A 20,735-nucleotide genomic window follows, 5' to 3' on the forward strand; every position below is an offset into this window, starting at 1 on the left:
CCGTAACTTTGAACAGTCACTTAACAAATGGTTGTAAGCTGAGGACTGATTGTTACCTTGCAACACAATTTCTTGCACAGAAAGCAGACAATCTATAACAGTAGTGGTGAACCTCTGGCACAAGTGCCAGAGGCGGCACTCAGAGCCCTCTCTGTGGGCACTCATGCTGTCGCCCCGAGCCCATCTCCTCCCATGGCCCCCTCCTCACCAGCAGCCCTCCCCCCGGAGGAGAGTCGCCCTCGAGCACAGCCGGTGCAAAGCAGCGCAGCCAAAGACATGGCAGCCGGGCAACAGGGACAAGACTCTGCCCTTGTGCCCCGTCACACGCAGATGATGCCATGGGGCGCGGGTGGAGGGCATGGCTGCCATGGTGCTGCTGGGCCACCTGGGCAATCTGCGGTGGGCAGTGGGTGGCCCTGTGGGTGGGCGGGGGCGTGCTGGGGGCGGAGCGGGGGTGGAGCAGAGTTGCCCAATGAGGTTTTGTGGCTAAGAAGGGATTTGAATCCCAGATCTTATCTCAATAGCCCAACAAAATATTTCTCAACCTTGGCAACTTTAAGATTCCCGTGGCTGGCTAGGAGTTGAAGTCCACACATCTTAAAGTTCTTCAGACTGAGAAATACTGTCCTAACCACTCCATCGTTCCAATCTTTTTCTTCCATTAATTTTCATTGGATTGCGACATATTTTGTGCTGGGGATGAGTAGAGTAAAATTACGGGCTGTCAGAATATGATATTGATCTGAGTAGGTGAGAATATGGATGGGTGAATGTGGCCATTTAGATTTCACTTGCTTCTCGTTATCCAGAACTAAATCCAGTTTGGATTGTTTCCAAATCAATCAGCAAATTTAAATAAATAAATGTGGCAAAAAGCAAAGAAAGGCGTATGAAAATTCATACCCATTTCCACAGACTTGTCTTCTAAGAGACGTCTTTTGTTGACCTATTGCTGACTATTTTTTGTTAGCAGCGTTTCATACTGTTGTATGGAGAAGTTCTTAGCGCTTTTAGTACCACATCCATTCTCTTTTTTGGTATCTGTATTTTTGAGCTGCATACATCATTGCAAAGTTCTGGAAAAAATGCAAGGGTAGGTGTACCAATGTTTTCTGATTTTTTGCATATACTTTGGACTGGATAGATTGAAAAAGTTTGTATAAGAACCTGGGTTAAAAACTGACCATGGTTCCCTAATGGAATCCATGCATGCCTGCAGACTGTCCATGTTGTAACGAAGAAACTTTGATGATACATTCATTTTATTGTGTCAGTAATATTTGTCTTTGATGATTTGAAGTTTATGAAAATAAAAATGATGTTGATGTTTTTATGCTGTAAGCCAGAGTTGCTTCAAAATGAGATGAGCGGCAAATAAATTTCATAAATAAATAACCAAAAATAAATAAAATATGATATTTCCCCTTAAATGCTACTGGATACCTTTTATACATCGAAGCTAAGATTTAAACCTGGGGTCTTTTGCATTCAAACAAGGTATTGACTCTTACAAAAGTAGATAGTTTTTCATAAAAGGTTTGCTGATTTTTTTTTTCTTTTTATGGAAAGTACGTTTCTCTGGTTAGTAAGTATTTGAAACAACATAAAAACCAAGTTACAAATAATCTTTGTTTAGCAACCATTTGCAGTTAGGGCAGTGATGGAAATGTAAATGGTTAACAACCTTCGCAGCTCTGTAAAGCAAAGGGAAACTGAAGGAAGATCATAAGCAAAGTCATAGTTTCACTTAGTGACTACTTCATTGCCAGTACCAATTGTGGTGGCTAAACAAGGACTGCCTATAATTTAAAGGAGTCATAAAGCAATCAGGCCTTAAAAATTGTAGCCCTTTAAAAAGCAAAGTTCCTTAATTAAAAAAACAGAAGGACTGGGAGATCAGAGAGCTTCATACTGGTATTATTTATTTTTATCCTCCTTTGATTTATATTTTTCCTTTCCTTCTGGAGTCCAAGGCAGCCTCCAGTTTAATTCCAAAACCAGGAAGCTTATTTGATAGGCTAAATCAGTATTTCTCAACTCTGGCAGCTTTAAGATGAGTGGGACTTCAACTCTCAGAATTCCCCAGCCAGCCTTGGTTGGCCAGGAAATTCTGACGAACCAGCTGGGGAATTCTGGGAGTTGAAGTCCACTCATCTTAAAGATGCCAAGCTTGAGAAACACTGGGCTAAACTATAAAACAGTGATTGTTCAATCAATCATTCTGAGGGATTTCATTGCTGAGCATGGATTGAAGTTGGGTCTCCCTGTTTCTATCTGACCTCACCACTAGGCCAGTATTTCTCAACCCTAGCAACTTTAAGATGTATGGACTGCAACTCCCAGAATTCCCCAGCCAGCAGCATGGTGAGGGAATTCTGGGAGTTGAATTCCACGCATCTCAAAAGTTCATAACATAAACATTGTACTAAACAATACTGCGGCTCTTACCTTATTGAGCAGCTATCTAAAGGAGCCTGTGGAGATTCTGTCATCCAGATCATAGTTGTCTCAAAGGTGCTTTTACAAAAGGCAACTGGACTGTTTTTTCCTTGAGGAAGATGTTTCGCTTCTCATCTAAGAAGCTTCACTGATGAAGTTTTTTGGGATGACAAGTGAAATGTCTTCCTCAAGAAAAAAACAGTCCAGTTGCCTTTTGAAAAAGCACCTTTGAGACTATCTAAATCAGGGGTCTTCAGACTTGGCCCTTTTATGACTTGTGGACTTCAACTCACAGAATTCCTCAGCCAGTGTGCCTGGCTGAGGAATTCTGGGAGTTGAAGTCCACAAGTCATAAAAGGGCCAAGACCCCTGATCTAAATGAGCTAAACTGGCCTTCTGGGTTGGAGAATTCTCAACTACCAATCAAAAGTTCTAAGTAATGGCTAGACTGGGCTTGATAAATAGCCTTATGAATGGAAATAAGTGGTTCATAGTGGAAGAAGAGGGTTTTTCCCCCCCAAATATTCTGCTTGCTCTTTTGTGATCTCTTATCTCCTTTAAAAAAAATGGGTGACCTAATTAACAAAAGCAGTTGCCGGAGGTCAGAGCAGTCCCTGCGATAATGCAGAACAGCAACATTTAATAAAAGCTTAACCACCATGATGCCTTCCAGAACTTGGACATGAATCCGATTGAAACGTTCACTGCTCAGATATTTCAGGGCTGTTTTTCACTGCGGCTCACAAATGCATTGCTTCATGGTAAAATGGGTTTATCATTCACGGTCCTTACATCTACACCTGTTGAATTATCCAGTGACACTGGGAAAAACGGTCGCATTAATGTGCAAATTGGCGCATGCACAGCTATTGTCTTCTGTCATTTACATTTCCCCCCTCCCCCGGTTCTCTATATTACTTCTATCCACGTGCTCATGGATAACATATTATTGTGGCAATAATAAAAAACGGAATTGTTGTTTGATTTTCAAACAAGGCTGTTCTGTTTCAGGAGCGTCTTCCTGAAGCCTCATGCGTGCCTTTTTGTGCATTGCGCTACTTCTCTTGCTGCAACTGCATTTTGGCAATTGTGACATAATCAAATGAGTAATTGCATCAAGATTCACTCTGTGTAGGGTTTTTCTGGCACATGCGTGCATTTTGGTAAAATTGCACAACCCGAATCTTGCATACAGTCGCTACAGGATTGCTTTCGCATGTGGGAGGACAGTGTATCAATGTGCCTGCACATGTGCTTATGGTATGAAAAGGGATTCTGACCTTTGAGGATATGCTGAAACTTCATCATCATCATTTTAGCCATTGTCTGTCCGCTGCAGGATGAAGGCCTTTTCCGCATGTTTCCAACCAATACAGTCCTTTCTTTTGCCAATTGGGCCCGCAATACTTGCTGATGTTGTCAATCCATCTTATTTTAGGTCTCTTTTGTGGAAGCTTTTTATCAAGTGGGATCCATTCTATGACTGCCTTGGTCCACTTGCCATCAGTGGTTCTCCTTGCTATGTAACCAGCCCATTTCCATTTCCATTCTTTTACTCTCTTGATGGCATTGTATACTTTCGTTTGTTCTCTAATCCACGTGCAGCTCTTTCTATCTTGTCTTGTAGTGCCGAGCACGTATTTTTCCATGGCTCTTTGCGCCACTCATAGCGTTTGTATCCATTGTGAGGTTAGTGTCCATGTTTCACCGGCATATGTTAGAGCAGGTAGCACACACTGATCAAAAAGTTTTCATAGGGAGAGGTTGCTCTTGAGCTGAAACTTACGGACTTTAAATGTACTTAAATGCATAAAATGAAATAGGTAGATTCCATTACAAAGATAACCAACTGTGCTCGAATTCAGTTACCAAAATATTAACAGCTTGTTTGCCTATTTAGGAACAAAGGAACTTTTCAGGTGCAAACTGGGTTAACCATTATCAATTACAGGTGGTCCTCGACTTACGACCACAGTTGAGCCCAAAATTTCTGTTGCTAAGTGAGACATTTGTTAAGTGAATTTGGCCCCACTTTACGTTTTTTTTTAACACAAGTTACCAAAGGTTGTTAAGTGAATCACTGCAGTTGTTAAGTTAGTAACATGGTGGTTAAGTGAATCTGGCTTCCTCATTGATTTTGCTTTTCAGCAGGTTGCAAAAGGGGATCATGCAACCTTGGGACACTGCAACCGTCATAAATATGAGTCAGTTGTCAAGCATCTAAATTTTTTATCATGTGACCATAGATAAGATAAGATAATCTTTATTGTCATTTTTTTTACTGTGGGCACAATGGCACACATCAAAAATGAAATTTAGTTGCCCACTCTCAAAGTGAAACACATACATGAACATACATACCTAAACATACTATGTACAACATATGTATAGACCCACACCCCTACATATACATAGCAATGGTCATAATTCATTTTTTTCAGTGCCATTGTAACTTCAAACAGTCAGTAAACGAACTGTTGTAACTTGAAGACTACCTCTATACACTCTTGGAGAAAAAGATACTTCGCACAACGTATTTAGCCTGGTTTCGCTTTTTTAGGGCATAATAATTTGTAGGTACCGAGGCACTTTGAAGGCAGCAAGCTAGAAACCAGGACTCTGTGTTCTAGCTCCACCATAGGTATGAAGCCATTTGGATGAATTTGGGCCTGTCACTCTCTCTCAGCCCTAGGATAAAGAAGGCAAGGGCAAACAACTTTTGAAAAACTAGCCAAGAAAACTGCAGGGACTTGTCCAGACAGCCGCCAAGAGTCAAGACTGACTTGAAGGCACATCACACAAAATAACATTAGATGGAGGAATGGGAAAAGACAGATATTACATTAATATCAAAAGTAAGGGAATGGATGTGCTTATCTTAATCTGCGCACAAAATTTTCCCTTCACCTCTCATCACCATAATTCCCTCCAAAGTAGATTGTGGTGTTTTTTTTTAAATCTTCAAATTAGTGCTGATCCTAAATGGTTATTATAGGGAGCCAATTGAAAGTCATAGTAGAATTCTAGAGTTGGAGAAAGTGATAGAATCTAGAGCAGACATGTCAAACTCGCGACATCACATGACGTCACGCAACATATCAGGACGGTTTTGCCATTGCCGGCAATGGGGGGGGCGCAGCTTCCACGTGACGCGTTCGGCCTATGGGCCGGCAGTTTGACACCCCTGATCTAGAGTCTTGGTAACTTTTAAGATGTTTGGACTTCAACTTCCAGAATTCCTCAGCCAGCACTGGCTGAAGAATTCTGATTGTTGAAATCCGCACATCTAAAAGTTACCAAAGTTGAAAATGACTGTTGTACATATATGTTTTGCCTCTGCTTTCAGTTCCTTTGTAATTTTCCCTCCGTGTAATTAATGTTGCCGTTCTAAGCTATGAAAAGCACAAAAAGTAGTCTTGATATGACTGTGTGTTCAGTCAGATAATCATTTTCAGATGGTGTTTTTACCTGTATTTAGGGCTCCATTTGTAACTTAGCAAACCGCAGTGCAAAAAACATTTTGACTGTGATTCCATTTGCATCAAAGAACCACTGCAAAAAATCAATGTGTATAGTAGTATAACATGATGATTTCTGTAGAGGGAGAAGTACAGGTAGTCCTCAACGTATGACCATGACTGAACCCAACATTTCTGTTGCTAAGTGAAACATTTGCTAAGTGACTTTTGCCCCATTCTGCGACCTTTCTTGCCACAGTTGTTAAGTGAATCACTGCAGTTGATGTTAGTAACCCATTTGTTAAGTCAATCTGACTTCCCCATTGACTTTGCTTTGAGAAGGTCGCAAAAGGGGAACACGTGACCCTGGGACACTGCAACCGTCATAAATATGAGTCAGTTGCCAAGCATCTGAACTCTGATCATATGATTATGGGTATGCTACCTACAAAGGTTGTAACTGTGAAAAATGACCATAAGTCATAAGTGAACTGTTGTAATGAACTTGTAGGACTTTGCATGCCAGGACTTCTATGCATATATATTCTCCTTGTGAGAAAGAATTAAGGTGGAATAGAAACTAGAAGCAAATAATAAGTAAAACAATAATGGAAAGAAACCAGGAAAATTGGTTTAATCTTTACAGCAGGGATGTGGTTGGGATTGATGACCCAGCTGTTAAAAATCCTGAAATAGGGTGTGTTCTTTTTATCCCACATATATTTTTGGAGCTACTTCACATTTTCGTGGCTCCTGACTTTACTCAGCTTTCTGTTTTCTTTGATCAAACACCACCAACCAGCTGCTGTGAATTTATCTTTTTTACCAACCTGGATTGGACTCACCTCTCTTATTTTTGGAAAATGATGTTGGCATTTTAGTACCTTGAACTCTTTTTAAATTAGTGATGGAAACTCTGCTTCCAGAGCCAGCCTTCAGAGTATTCTTTTCCAACTACAGGTATTCTTTGACTTACACCAGTGGTGGCGAACCTATGGCACGCGTGCCAGAGGCGGCACTCGGAGCCCTCTCTGTGGGCACATGTGCCATTGCCCCAGCCTTGCCTCCCCCCGCGACCCCCTCTTCACCAGCAGCCCCCCTGGAGGAGAGTCACCCCCGAGAGTGGCCCACGCGGAGCAGCATAGCCAAGGACATGGCAGCCAGGCAGTGTAGACAAGACTCTCTGCCTTCACGCCCCATCGTGCACAGTTGATGCCGTGGGGCGTGGGCAGAGGGTGTGGCCGCCATGGCACTGCTGGGCTGCCTGGGTGATCTGTGGCGGGCCGTGGAGGCGGTGAGTAGCCCTGCGGGCAGGCAGGGCAGGGGCCGGGGTGGGGGAGGAGCAGGGGCGGGGCAGGGGGTGAAGCAGGGGCGGGGCCAGTTTTGAGGCACTCAGTCTCTAAAAGGTTCGCCATCACTGACTTACACCATTTCATTTAGTGACCATTCAAAGTCACAACGGCACTGAAAAAAAGTGACTTACGACTCTTTTTCACACTTAACAACTGTTGCAGCATTTCCAAAGTCATGCGATCAAAATTTGGATGGTTCGCAACTGGCTCATATTTATGACGGTTGCAGTGTCCCGGGGTCATGTGATCCCCTTTGGCAACCTTCTGACCAACTCAATGGGGGAAGCCAGATTCACTTAACCACCATGTTAGTTAGTAACTTAACAGCTGCAGTGATTCACTTAACAACTGTGGCAGGAAAGGTCATAAAATGGGCAAAACTCACTTAACAAAAGTATTGCTTAGCAGTAGAAATTTGGGGCTCAGTTATGGTCGTAAGTTGAGGACTACCTGTAAGAATGTCTGAATTCTACGTCCATTTTTCTCTTCTGTCTACCTCTGGGTGATAGTTTTGAAACTTGGTCAGTTTTGTTGTGCAGCTGACATGGTTATTGTCCCTAGGAGTTTACAGATGTTAGCTGAACAGAGCAGTGTTTTTCAGCTTTGACCTCTTGAAGAAATGTGGACTTCAACTCCCAGAATTCCCCAGCCACCATGCTGCTGCTGCTTCTTCCTGGTGTCAGGGTTGAGAAATACTATAACAGAGGATTGGTTTTGAACTGGGTGGGGGTTGAGCTGCTTTCAAGGAGTGTTAAACATACTGCCACTGAGTCAGTCTCAATTTCCCATTTGTGGAATGAAACCTGGCTGCCAGACATATAAAGCTCTGTGTGAATCAGTTATTAAGTCATAAGACATTTTCAAATTTCAAGTCACCCTCCTGGTTCTTGGCATTAACCTCAACAGCTTCACGAATCTCTGCTTTAGGACAGTTTTGCTCCCACCCAGATTCTATTGCATTGAGATAATAATATGGATTTTCATGTTTTTATTCTGCTTGCATAACATTCATATTCTACTTTGCCCCCAACCTTGAAGCAATAAATACAGGCATGAAATAAGCAATCGTTTTAAAACTGATTTAAAACGGTTTAGTGCAGGTCGTCTTCAACTTAACGAGCACAGTTGAGCACAACATTTCTGTTGCTAAGTGAGACATTTGTTAAGTGAACGTTGCCTTATTTTATGACCTTTCTAGCCACAGTTCTTAAGTGAATTGCTACAGTTGTTCAATAACATAGTCGTGAAGTGAATCTGGCTTCCCCCTTGACTTTGCTTGACAGAAGGCTGCAAAAGGTGATCACATGACCCCAGGACAATGCAACCGTCATAAATATGAGTCCATTGTCAAGCATCTTAATCTTGATCATGTGACCATGGGGATGCTGCAATGGTCGTAAGTATGAAAAATAGTCATAAGTCACTTTTCCCAGTGCCGTTGTAACTTCAAATGGTCACTGAATGAACTGTTGTAAATCGAGGGCTACCTGTAGGTTTTAAACCTGTATTGCCAAACTTTTGCCTTTTCGGTATAATTCAGCCAAGGACGAATCGTTTAGTATCTCTTTGCAAAGTGTAAGAAAAGTCAAGGAGGGAAGCAAAGGGCCAGGAGGCCAGTGTCAATCAGCAGTACGCTTGGATGGTTTTAGACTCTGGACTTTTAATGGTCTTTCCATCTCCCACGTTTCCTTCCCAAAAATCTTTAAATCAGCTTTTCTGAGCCATGAACTTTCCAGCTGCAGTTGGGTTACAATTCCCAGCATTCACACAGCCAATATATCTTTGTCCATGTGAACGGGATGCTGGCCAGGGAAGAGGGTTGTAAACTTCAATCTGCTTTATTTTCATGTTGCTGAAACATAGTAAGCCAGACACTTCTACTGCATGGGGAACTTGAGCATCTGCCCCCAATATTGTCCTTATGCCAGTGTTTCTCAATTGGCAATGTTAAGACGGTGTGGACTTCAACTCCTCCAGCCAGTGTTGCTCCTCCAGTATTTGTTTAACGAAGAGAAGGACGAGGGGGGACATGATAGCAGTGTTCCAATATCTCAGAGGTTGCCACAAGGAAGAAGGAGTCAAGCTATTCTCCAAAGCGCCTGGAGGCAGGACAAGAAGCAACGGATGGAAACTGATCAAGGAGAGAAGCAACTTAGAACTAAGGAGAAACTTCCTGACAGTTAGAACAATTAACCAGTGGAACAACCTGCCTCCAGAAACTGTGAATGCTCCAACACTGGAAGTTTTTAAGAAGAGACTGGACAGCCATTTGTCTGAAATGGTATAGGGTTTCCTGCCTGAGCAGGGGGTTGGAGTAGATGACCTCCAAGGTCTCTTCCAACTTTATTATTATTATTATAAGTGCCGGCATAGCTTTGTTGTTAATGATGAATAGGAAAGACGCCATTTACAAACTTCACTTCTACCATGAGCTTATAAAATGGTTTTAAACAAGCTCTCCTCCTCCAGCTCCATGTTGGTAATATGAAGAAAACAAGTGTGATTTATTCTCAAATGTGGTGAACCAGCTAATAAGCTAGTAAGTGCATGAAAGATCCATATGAATATGAAGCAATGTTGCTTAACCATAGTATTGCTTCACCGTGGATGCTGCCCTGTTACAGACTAGGATTTTTTTGAGAAAGGCCAGGTGGGATTTTTTTGGCAGCCTAGATTTTGCTCCTGTTTCTAGATTATCTGGACTTTGGTACTTTGTTCTTTTCTTTTTCTTTTTCTTTCTTTCTTTCTTCTTTTTTGCTGTGGTATGTTATCAATTTACAGTTGGCAAGGATCATAGAAAGCAAGGACATTCATCACACTGAAGGGGGGGGGACTTAAAGAGGGGAAGGGAGGGCGCTGCTCACAAAGCTAGGGTGGGTGTGTAGTCATGGAAGGTTGAAATCCAATCAGGGATTATCCGAGACCAAACACAGATGTACACTAGGGCTAATGAATTACTCCCAGCAGAGACCTCACCTGGCTTGACCCCTTCTTACCTTACATGATGCTTGTGGAATGGTGTCCTCTTCTGACCTCACTGTGGAAATTGCAACTTTTTGTACCTGGGGATTCTTCTTTTAGAACCTAGAATAATATGGGGTTGGAAAGGACCCTGGAGGTGATCTAGTCCAATCCCCTGCTCAAATAACAATAGCACTTAGATGTCTATACCGCTTCACAGTGCTCTACAGCCCTCTCTAAGTGGTTTACAGAGTCAGCATATTGCCCCCCCAACAATCTGGGTCCTCATTTTACCGACTTCGGAAGGATGGAAGGCTGAGTCAAACTTGAGTTGGTCAGGATCGAACTGCCAAACTGTTGGCAGTCACCAGTCAGCAGAATAAGCCTGCAATACTGCATTCTAACCACTGCACCACCACGGCTCTATACCGTGGTCGCACAGTGGTCTCTAATAGGAGACCCTATATCAGTGTTTCTCAACCTTGACAATTTTAAGGCATGTGGACTTCAACTCCCAGAATTCCACAGCCAGCATTGCTGGCTGTGGGATTCTGAGAGTTGAAGTCCACATGCCTTAAAATTGTCAAGGTTGAGAAACACTGCCCTATATCTTTCCAACACTGAACAGAGAACATAATAGCCTGAATTAAGGGTGGAAAAGGTTTCAAAGAAACAAAAAGAGTGGGATTAGTGTCCAGAGACAACAGTTTTCAAAATTAGTGGGTGCTTCTCATTGTGAGGGAGCCATGTTAGAATTTTATTTTAGAGTCACTGAAAAATCAGGAATTGTGTAGCATTTTTTTTTGAGCTACCAAATTTTAAGGCGTATGCTTTGGAATTGAGTTTCTCTCTCCAGCCTAGCCATTTAGAATCCATACAGGGTTTTTATGAGATTCTTTCTTGGCAAAATATCTGAAATATGATCGTTATTTTACATTCAAATAAAGCCCATATTACCGAAATCTATTTTAGCAGCAACAGACATGCCCAAACTTGGAATTTGTGCTGATTAGAAAGGATGGTTTGATTATCCAACGTAACCTCAAGAAGAGAAACAGACTCAATGGTGACAGGAAAGGAAAGTGATTTCCCTTTGTTCTTCTCTTTGCTAAATAGATCTAGTTCATATGGAACTATCCAAATTGGTACGTTGAAATTCTGCTTTCTTCCATGGTTAACTACCAAATGTTTCCTAATTGTAGATTTTTTTTTATTTATGACTTGTATCCCAGCTTTTTGCCCCAAATAACTCTGCAACAAAAATGTCCTAAAAAACAGCCAACTAGGTCAAAGTGAAAGGGCAAAGCTTCCTTTGGTGACACATGGGTGATCTTCCATGCAGCTTAGTCGAGGACGATGCAGAAGTAGTAATTCATGTTTTGTTCATTTAAAAAAAAACAATTTTGCAGCCTAGTCCAGTGATGGCAAACCTTTTAGAGACCGAGTGCTCAAACTGCAACCCAAAACCCATTTATGTATCATCGGGTGCTGGCTGGGCATGGTCCATTATTAGGTGGGTGTGGCCAATTGGGTGGGCATGGCTGGGGTGAGAGGGGCCACCTCGATGTTGTTTGTGGGGAGGGATGCCTGTGGGGGGCGAGGCAGGCTTGTGGGAGATCCAGGGGGTCTCTGACGGGTGGGACAGTGGGCAGGAGGCTTGTCCTGCGGGGTGAGGCAAGGCAGGGGGCAGAGTAGGGGTGCCATTGCCGCAAGGCGAGGCAGGGGCCGGGGCGGCTGCTGCCTGACACCATCGGCCCCCGTACACAACGAGCGCATGGGGGCCAACTGTGCCCATCAGCAGCAACAGCCTGCCGGCCCCTCAGTTTCGGCGTGACGTGTTTGCCACATCGCGTGCCGTACCCACCCCCATCGCAAATCTGTCCAGAAACTCACCACAAAGGACGCCTAGCACGAAGGACGCCAGCACAACTCCCAGGAGCCAGAGGGGTGCTTCATGGCAGTGGCACTGGGCAGGAGGTGGCAAACGGCCGGTTTCAGCGTGACCTGGCTGTTTGCCTCTGGCCACGGCCATTTGCCGCCTCGCGCATCGCACCCAGTGCCACTGCCATGAGACCGCGGAACAAGCTAGGCGGTATACCAGTTTCTTACCGCCGCCTGGCTTGTTCCGCGGCCTCATGGCAGTGGCACTGGGCAGGAGGCGGCAAATGGCCGGTTTTGGTGCGATGTGGCTCTTTGCCTCCGGCCGCGGCGATTTGCCATCTCGCATGTCAAACCCAATGCCGCTCGGTTTCTTACCGCCGCTTGGCTTGTTCCGCAGCCTCATGGCAGCGGCATTGGGCAGGAGGTGGCAAACGGCTGGTTTCGACGTGACGCAGCTGTTTGCCACCTCGCGTATTGCGCCCAATGCTGCTGCAATGCGGCTCGGCCGAAAGCAGCAGTGGAACAAGTGGGGCAGGTTTCCCCTTCACCTGCCCATTCAGCTACAGCTTTGGTGGCTCTGTAGGCAGAGCTGTGAAGTCCTCTTTTCTGTCAGAGAAGAGAACTTCGCAACTCTGCCTACAGAGCCACCAAAGCAGCAGGTGGAGCGCTAGAGGCTCAGGGAGGGAGGGTGCTGAAGTGGGCGTCGGGCTATTGGCAAGAGTGACGTGTCTGAGCGGAAAGCGGCCTTGGAACAAGTGGGAAAAAAGGTCAATCAATTCCAACTTCACGATCTTTCACGAGAAGTTGGAATTGATTGATTGGCCTTTCCCCCCCAAAAAAACCCTTCCTTTGTTTCCTTGCACACGGTGGCGGATTGCGCGGCATGTGGGCTGGAAGTCAGGTAAGGAAAGAAAGGCAATTTCTGGGGGGAGGGAGGATTTCTTTCCTTACCTGCCCTACTTGTTCCGAGGCCGCTTTCCGCTCAGATGCGTTGCTCTTGCCAATGGCCCAACCGCCCACTTCAGCACCCTCCCTCCCAGAGCCTCTGGCGCTCCATCGGCTGCTTTGGTCGGCCTGCCAGCCCCCACCTCAACACCCCGCCCATCGCCGCCCAGCACGCCCGCTCCAGGGCTGCAGGGGTTGACCTGACATGGGAAAAGCACATGCCCCACCCTCCTGCCACCATGCAGGGTAAGGTTGCTGTGCCCGCCCCCGCCCAGATGCTTTCACCTCCCCCAAGCATTTTTTTTTTATTAATCTGCCTTTCAGCTACATTCCGTTTCTCCATTCGCTTCTCAGCCTTCGCTGCGTGTTTGTGGGACTATGGATAAAAAAAAAAGTTCCATCAGACTTTCTAACTTCTTGAGATCTCGTGATGGAACTTTTTTTTATCGATAGTCCCACAAACACGCGGCGAAGGCTGAGAAGCAAACGGAGACACGGAATGCAGCTGAAAGGCAGGTTAGTAAAAAAACATTTGGGGAGGCAGGGGCGGCGTGGCAACCTTACCCTGCGTGGGTATTGATGCAGGTTGCTCATGGACGGGACTGAAGGCCTAGGACTGGGGCGACAGCGCGCATGCTCACAGAGAGGGCTCTGCGTGCCACCTGTGGCACGCGTGCCATAGGTTCGCCACCACGGGCCTAGTCTATAGCACTGGTATAAACTCCCATCTAGGTACTAATCGCTCTGACTCTGCTTAGCTTTTCGAGATAGCCAAAGATAGATAGATGTTACCTGTTTCAGAGTCATTTCCATCTATCTTTTGGTTCTCTGGAAAGTGGAGAATTAAAGTTCCATCTCCTGCCCAGCACATACCACACATTAAGCCACAACCAACCAAGCCACTGGGCTTAGTACAACATGTGAACACAATCAAATCTTTTCCTTTTCCAGGCTATCTATCAGTTATTTTTCACAGGCCCTTGTTCTACATTCACAGTGTGTATACAGTATCTTGAAAATCATGTTTTTAATTGTGTTCTTTTATTTTGGTATTGTGAACTGCCCAGAAATTGCTTTCAGGCAGCCGTATATAGCTATAGAAAGTAAATAAATAATGGGCATTGATAAAACATTCAGCAGAAAAACACATTGATGCAATCATTGGTCCGAATGCATCAAGATTATTTTTGGTAGCATTTTCAGAGAGGTAACTGAGCAAAAATAACAAAATGTCTTGTGCCATCTTGGTTAATGCATTGAGAGTAGTTTGTGAAAGCCGATACCATAATACAAGTTGGACTTCGGGATGCTGTGAAATCCTTCATTTTTTTCTGCATGTAGGACCCCGCTGGCAATCGGCATCCAAAAAGAACTTTAATGCATCTACTTAGAAGATTATGTCGAGAGTTCTTATTATGTTTGTTGATACACGTTTACTATAGGTAGTCCTCAACTTATGACAATTGGGACCAGAATTTCTGTTGCAAAGCAAGGGAGTTAAGTGAATCATGCCTGACTTTATGACCATATCTTGCCACGGTTGTTAAGCAAGTCACTGCAGTTGTTAAGTGAATCATGAAGTTGTTAAGCGAATCCAGTTTCGACCATTGACTTTGCAGTTGGAAGCCTGCTGGGAAGGTTACAAATGGCAGTCACAGAACCCCAGGATGCTACAACTGCCGTAAATACACACTGGTTGCCAAGCGACTGACTTTCGATTATGTAACTACGGAGAGGCTGTGATGGTGGTTAAGTGTGAGGACTGTTCTTAAGGAACTGTTTTTCAGTGCCATTGTAACTTTGAATGGCCACCAAATGAATTATTGTACATTGAAAGGGGGGAGCGGGACAGGTAGTCCTTGACTTACGACCACAATTGAGCCCCAAATTTTTTGTTGTTAACTTGCCCCATTTTATGACCTTTCTTGCCAAAGTCGTTAGGTGAATCACTGCAGTTGTTAGTTACACAACTGCTAAGTGAATCTGGCTTCCCCATTAACTTTGCTTGTCAGAAGGTAACAAAAAGTGATCACATGATCCTGGGACACTGCAACTGTCACAAATGTGAGTCAGTTGTCAAGCCTCTGAATTTTGATCATGGGATCATGGGGATGGCTGCAACGGTCGTAAGTGTGAGAAACGGTCATAAGTCCCTTTTTTCAGTGCCGTTGGAACTTTGAATGGTCACTAAATAAACTATTATAAGTCAAGGACTAGCCATATTGTAAATCTGCTGGAAAATTTGTTTCTGAGCTGGATGTAAACAAGAAAAAGAAAGAAAGGTGATGGGCCAATGAAGTAGAAGCCGCATCATATCTCACATGTTTCAGATTGAGTGCCTGTTTAACATAATGCGAAGAGAAAGATAGGAAGAGAAAATAATAATGAAGAAAAATGCAACGTCATTAAGGAGAACAACAGGGAATGCAAAATGGCATTGTCTTTTCTCATATTAATTTATATAAACACAAACCTACGTGAGTGCAGTATAAATAGAGATCCATTATCTTAGTGGAGCACTTACATTTTTTCCTACCTTTTATTCGTGGGGAATAACAAATTCCTCCAAATTAGCTTCTTATAGAAACCAATGGGGATTGAAAACATTATGTTATTCCACTTTTAAACCCTCACAGAGTAAAGAGAAGCTACTAAAATTTTTGAATGCTTTTGATTAATCAATATTTCCCAAACTTGGCAACTTTATGATGTGTAGACGTCAGTCCCAGAATTCAATTCTGGAATTGAAGTCCATATGGCTTAAAGTGGCCATGTTTGAGAAACACTGGGTTATATGCTTTTTTCTTTCGGGCTTGTCTTCTTAAAAGAGACTTTTTTTAAAATTTCTCAACAAATATTGCCCACATTTCTGTGGAACATACATCTGGGGACTCAGAATTATGTCGCCTGTTACAGGACTTGGGAGATGAGTCTATCAGCTCTTCCCTGCCTTTTGAAAGACCTAACTGGAAATGAAAAATTCATGTTTCATTTAATTTCTATAATCTGGCCCTTTTGCAAAATTCAATTTTGGTTAGTGTGGTTACATTAATATTTTAAAGTTGGAATAAGTCAGCAATGGAAAACATCTGAGGGGCTGGTGTTTGTAACTCAGCTTCCCAAATTTTGGAAGGCAGAAGGAAACTTTCAAGTGGCAGAAGTCTGGCCTCCAATTTTAAGTGACTTTTTTTGGGGGGGGCATTAAGGTGTGCAATGTAAGTGGGAAGTCTCCTAGATATTTCCACCCCCACCTTTAATTTTTGAAAAGCAAAAAGTGATGCTCTGATCTGGCCAATTTTGCAGCCAAAATTCAGTGGTGCAGTGTCAGGATCCTTTGGGATCTCATTGAGTCCATGGCTTGGCATTTCCATCTAGAATAGTGTTTTCAAACTGGACAACTTTAAGGTGTGTGGACTTCAACTCCCAGAATGCTCATGGTGGCTGGGGAATTCTGAGAGTTGAAGGCCACAAAGCTTAAAATTGCCAAGTTTGGAAATACTGCTCTAGAGAGTAAAAATGTTTTAATAAAATATTTCTTCTCAAACTTTGTTATATAAATATTACAACAAGGAATACTTGAGGGGAGGGAGGTTTCCAAGATTATGCATCTTTTCTTACGTTTGTGTCTCAGGGTGGATTCTTTTATTCCTGCTAGCTCTGCCACTGCCAGTTTGTGCGCAATTGATGTTGCACAACTTAAATAAGCAGTAGATTTTTAGTACAGAAAGCAGGGTCATGTTGACCTTTGATTGCTATCTCCAGCTGCATGAGGAAGCCAGCCGTTCCAAGTAATTCTTTACAGAAGCCAAATCATTTTGGCACTGGGGTAGAGTGGCAAAGCTGGCTGTTGGTGGAATGCCTTCAACAGTTCAAAAGGAGAACCAGATTTTAAGTAACAGCAGCAGGAATATCCTCTTGATCAGTTTTCTTCTGATGCCATTGCTTTTTGATGATCTGTTCACACAAAGAAACCTCAAAGAGGCTCTGAATTCCTTGGTTTTAGAATCATTCTAAACAACCTGTTAGAGATATTTATCTCATTAACTTAATGGTAGGACTGGTCTATGTGCAGTAGTCTCTGGAGGACTAGGGTGGGACCGGTCTACCTGGTCTCCAGTAACCGAAGAAGGGTGGTCTACTGGGCCTCTGGAGGGTTAACCAGTGGCACAACCGCATGGTGACACTAAAGCACCCACAAATTTGTCAAATTTCAATCCCACCGGGGTAATGGGTCCCAGATTTTGGTTGCATTCTATAAGTTAGCCCATTTGAGGAACCTTGGTTCAAAAATTGTTGCCCCACGATTCACAGTTTTGTCCAGTTAAGGGTTACAGACACAATACTTTTTAGGCATAGATATACCCATTGGGTCATTCTTTGAGAGAACAGTAGTGCAATATGATACGATCAGAATGAATATTAATTTTTAGCTGGCCGTACTTTTTTTTTATCCCAATGTAGAACAGTCCTGTGATCATATAAGAATAATATGTATCGTCAATAGAAAAATAGTTGTGGCAAACAAACATTAGTCAATATTATTCCGTCTTCCGACTTCCTCCTGTCTACCCTATTGATTTTGCTTGTGGGAAGCTGGCAGGAAGCATCGGAAATCACGATCACGTGATCGCAGGGATTCATCAGTGGCCACAGTTTTGTCAATAAAACTGGTCTGAACATCGTGGAAATTTCAATTCCACAGGAGTCCTGGGTCCTGGATTTTTTTTTTACACATTCTTTAAGTTAGCAGAGTTTAGGTACTTTGATTCAAAAATTGTGGCAAAAAATAATGCACTGTTTGGGCCAACATGATTGGACAAACAGATAATCACAGTGAGAACTACAATAATATATAGATGCTGAGGCATGGCACAATTTCCCAACATTATCACACCATCTTGTACGCGTTGAAAGTTAATATCTATCATACTAAAACTGATGTACTCACATGGTCTCCCATCATAATTTAAACAGAATGACCTAGTTGTACATCATGCTGGGAGCAACTTAGGGCAACAGGATTCCTGCTGTAAAAGTTCATCCTTTGCTATATGGAGGACAAGGCTGGGTGTGGTGCAGGAACACAAGAGAGCTACATAGCCTGCCCAAGTGCACAATTTTAATCTTGTGAATAAACTTTTAAGTGTATGGCGTTGTTGTATCTGAGCAAAACCCAGCATTTCAGCCAGGTAAAACTCTGAAGACAGGGCTACAGCCCTTGCTGAGGCCTTGCTTTGCCTTACACCCAGGGGTCTTCAAACTTGGCTGAGGAATTCTGAGAGTTGAAGTCCACAAGTCATAAAAGGGCCAAGTTTGAAGACCTCTGCCTTACACACTGGTCCCAGGTTTGATCGTTGATAGCTCTTGGTTCAGCTGGGAAAGGGCTCCAGACTGATTACAATCAATCAAGGTAACAGGTACAACCACAATTGAGCCCAAAATTTCTATTTCTAAGCAAGATAGTTATTGAGTCAATTGTGCCTCCTCTTACAACTTTTCTTGTCCCAGTTATTAAATGAATCACTGCAGTTGTTAAGTTAGTAACTCGGTTGTTAAATGGCTTCCACATTGATTTTGCTTGTCAGAAGTCCCAAAAGGTATAATAATAATAATAATAATAATAATAATAATAATAATAATAATAATAATAATAATAATAATAATAATAAAGTTGGAAGAGACCTTGGAGGTCATCGAGTCCAACCCCCTGCTCAGGCAGGAAACCCTACACCATTTCGGACAAATGGCTGTCCAGTCTCTTCTTAAAAACCTCCAGTGTTGGAGCATTCACCGCTTCTGGAGGCAGGTTGTTCCACTGGTTAATTGTCAGGAAGTTTCTCCTTAGTTCACATGACCCTGGGAATTTTTTATTTTTTTTAATAAAATTTTTATTGATTTTTAATTAAACAACAAATATCAGTATGATGCATTTACGTACACAAGTAGAAAAAAAATAATCCAACTCAGTACATTTTTGGAAACGCTCGGCAGTCCCCTCCTTGCCTCCTCCCTCATCCACTTTCCTGTCCTTCCTCCCTCTAAACCCACAACCTCTCCTCCTTCCTCCTTTCTACCTAACTACATCCCTTCTCCCTTCTTAACCACCTCATCGAGTGCAGTTTGGGGTACCAGCCGAGCATCTCCTCTTTTCAATATAATTATTATTTACCTATAACATATAAATACATCAATTTTTATAATTTCTATCCCCTAATCCCCTTCCCCCCCTGGACTTCCCGGAACCAGATACAGGACTAAAACACATCCCATTATATATCTAAATTACAATTTAACTAAACAAACATAATACAATCAATATTTACATACTTTAACTCTAATAAGACAATAAGTAAAAACAATCTGTCTACTCAAAAACTATGTGATATTTATTCATTCCATACTTTCTCTAAATATAATCTATCCACCTTCAACATTTAAGCTATACAAAACAATTTTTTTTAAAAAAATCTAAATATCTATCAAGCATCTTATATAAATTTTCCTTAAATTTTACACTTAAGTTTTTCCTTCACTTTCTTCACTCTCATATCAATACTTTCAAAGAAATCTAACATATAACTCTTTTTATATTATTCAAATATTAAAATAATTTCTTCCTTTTCCATAGTAAAGTCAGACCATTCACATTCAGCATCTTCATCTTAACCGTCCTTTGGCTTGTGAAGCTTATTAAGCATTCCCTGCAAGTCTGTTGTTACAGATCTCTTTGGCCTCGCCCCTCCCACTGGCTCCGACGTTGGTGAATATGTTATGGATATAATTTCTTTTGGTTGTTATTCTCTCTCCTTACGCCTATAGGCAGCACGAGTCATTCTTTGCTCCTTTACATTCACTCCATTCTGAGGATCTGCTGCAGGTAATGACATGGCCCCAGGCAATTCCACAACAGGTTGCTCCATCAAATCTTCCTGTGCTTTAGATGTTGTTGATGTTGATAGATCAGCTTTCAGGACCGATGAGTAAAAGTCTTTAGCTATTTGAACAGAATTTAATCTGTATCTGGTCCCCAAATAATTTACCACAATGCCCAAAGGAATCTCCCATCTAAAAGGCATTTGCCGCTTCTTTAACTCCTGAGCCAAAAAGGTAAAATCCTTTCTTCTTCTTAAAATCTTAGAAGGTATTTCTTTTAAAAGTATAATATCTTGTGCAGCAATTTGAAATCTCTGCTGATAAAAAAGCTGTATAATTTCATTACGACGTACTCTTGTGGTAAAGTAAACAACCACATCTCTAGGTAGATTTCTCTCACGTGCAACCCAGGAGTTTACTCTAAAAAAATTTTCTATTTCTCCACAGATCACCTCTGGGTTGCAATTCAAAACCAGGGCCAAAGCTGTAACAATTTCCTCCTTAAGTTTCTCTTGTAGATCCTCCTTAAGACCCCTAATTCTCAGAGCAAATTCCATTTCTTTGTATTGTGTCATTACCATCTCATTTTGAAGAATTTCCACGCCTTCTTCTACTTGCTCAAGTCTGTCCTCTGTTCCTTCCATTTTCTCCACTAATTCATCCACCCGTCCCTCTATACGATCAATATGAATTGCTAGTCCTTGAAAGATATGTGATATATTTTCACAAAGTTCCTGATTTTTCTTATCAAGAAGTTCTTCTGTTTGTTTCACAGTCTGCAATGAGGACTTAGCTAAAGCCTCTTGTAGATCTTTAAGTGTAATGG

The 20,735-nt window shown here is 42.6% G+C and overlaps 1 protein-coding gene across 1 annotated transcript in view; it reads left to right on the forward strand.

Annotated features, from left to right (window-relative positions):
- Positions 1-20,735, forward strand: part of NFIC (nuclear factor I C) — a 153,085-nt gene that overhangs the window by 30,187 nt on the left and 102,163 nt on the right. The gene's annotated exons all lie outside the window — the stretch shown is intronic.

Source organism: Protobothrops mucrosquamatus, unplaced genomic scaffold (genome assembly GCF_001527695.2).
Source record: "Protobothrops mucrosquamatus isolate PMUCROS unplaced genomic scaffold, P.Mucros_1.0 scaffold6, whole genome shotgun sequence".
NCBI classification, from domain to species: domain Eukaryota; kingdom Metazoa; phylum Chordata; class Lepidosauria; order Squamata; family Viperidae; genus Protobothrops; species Protobothrops mucrosquamatus.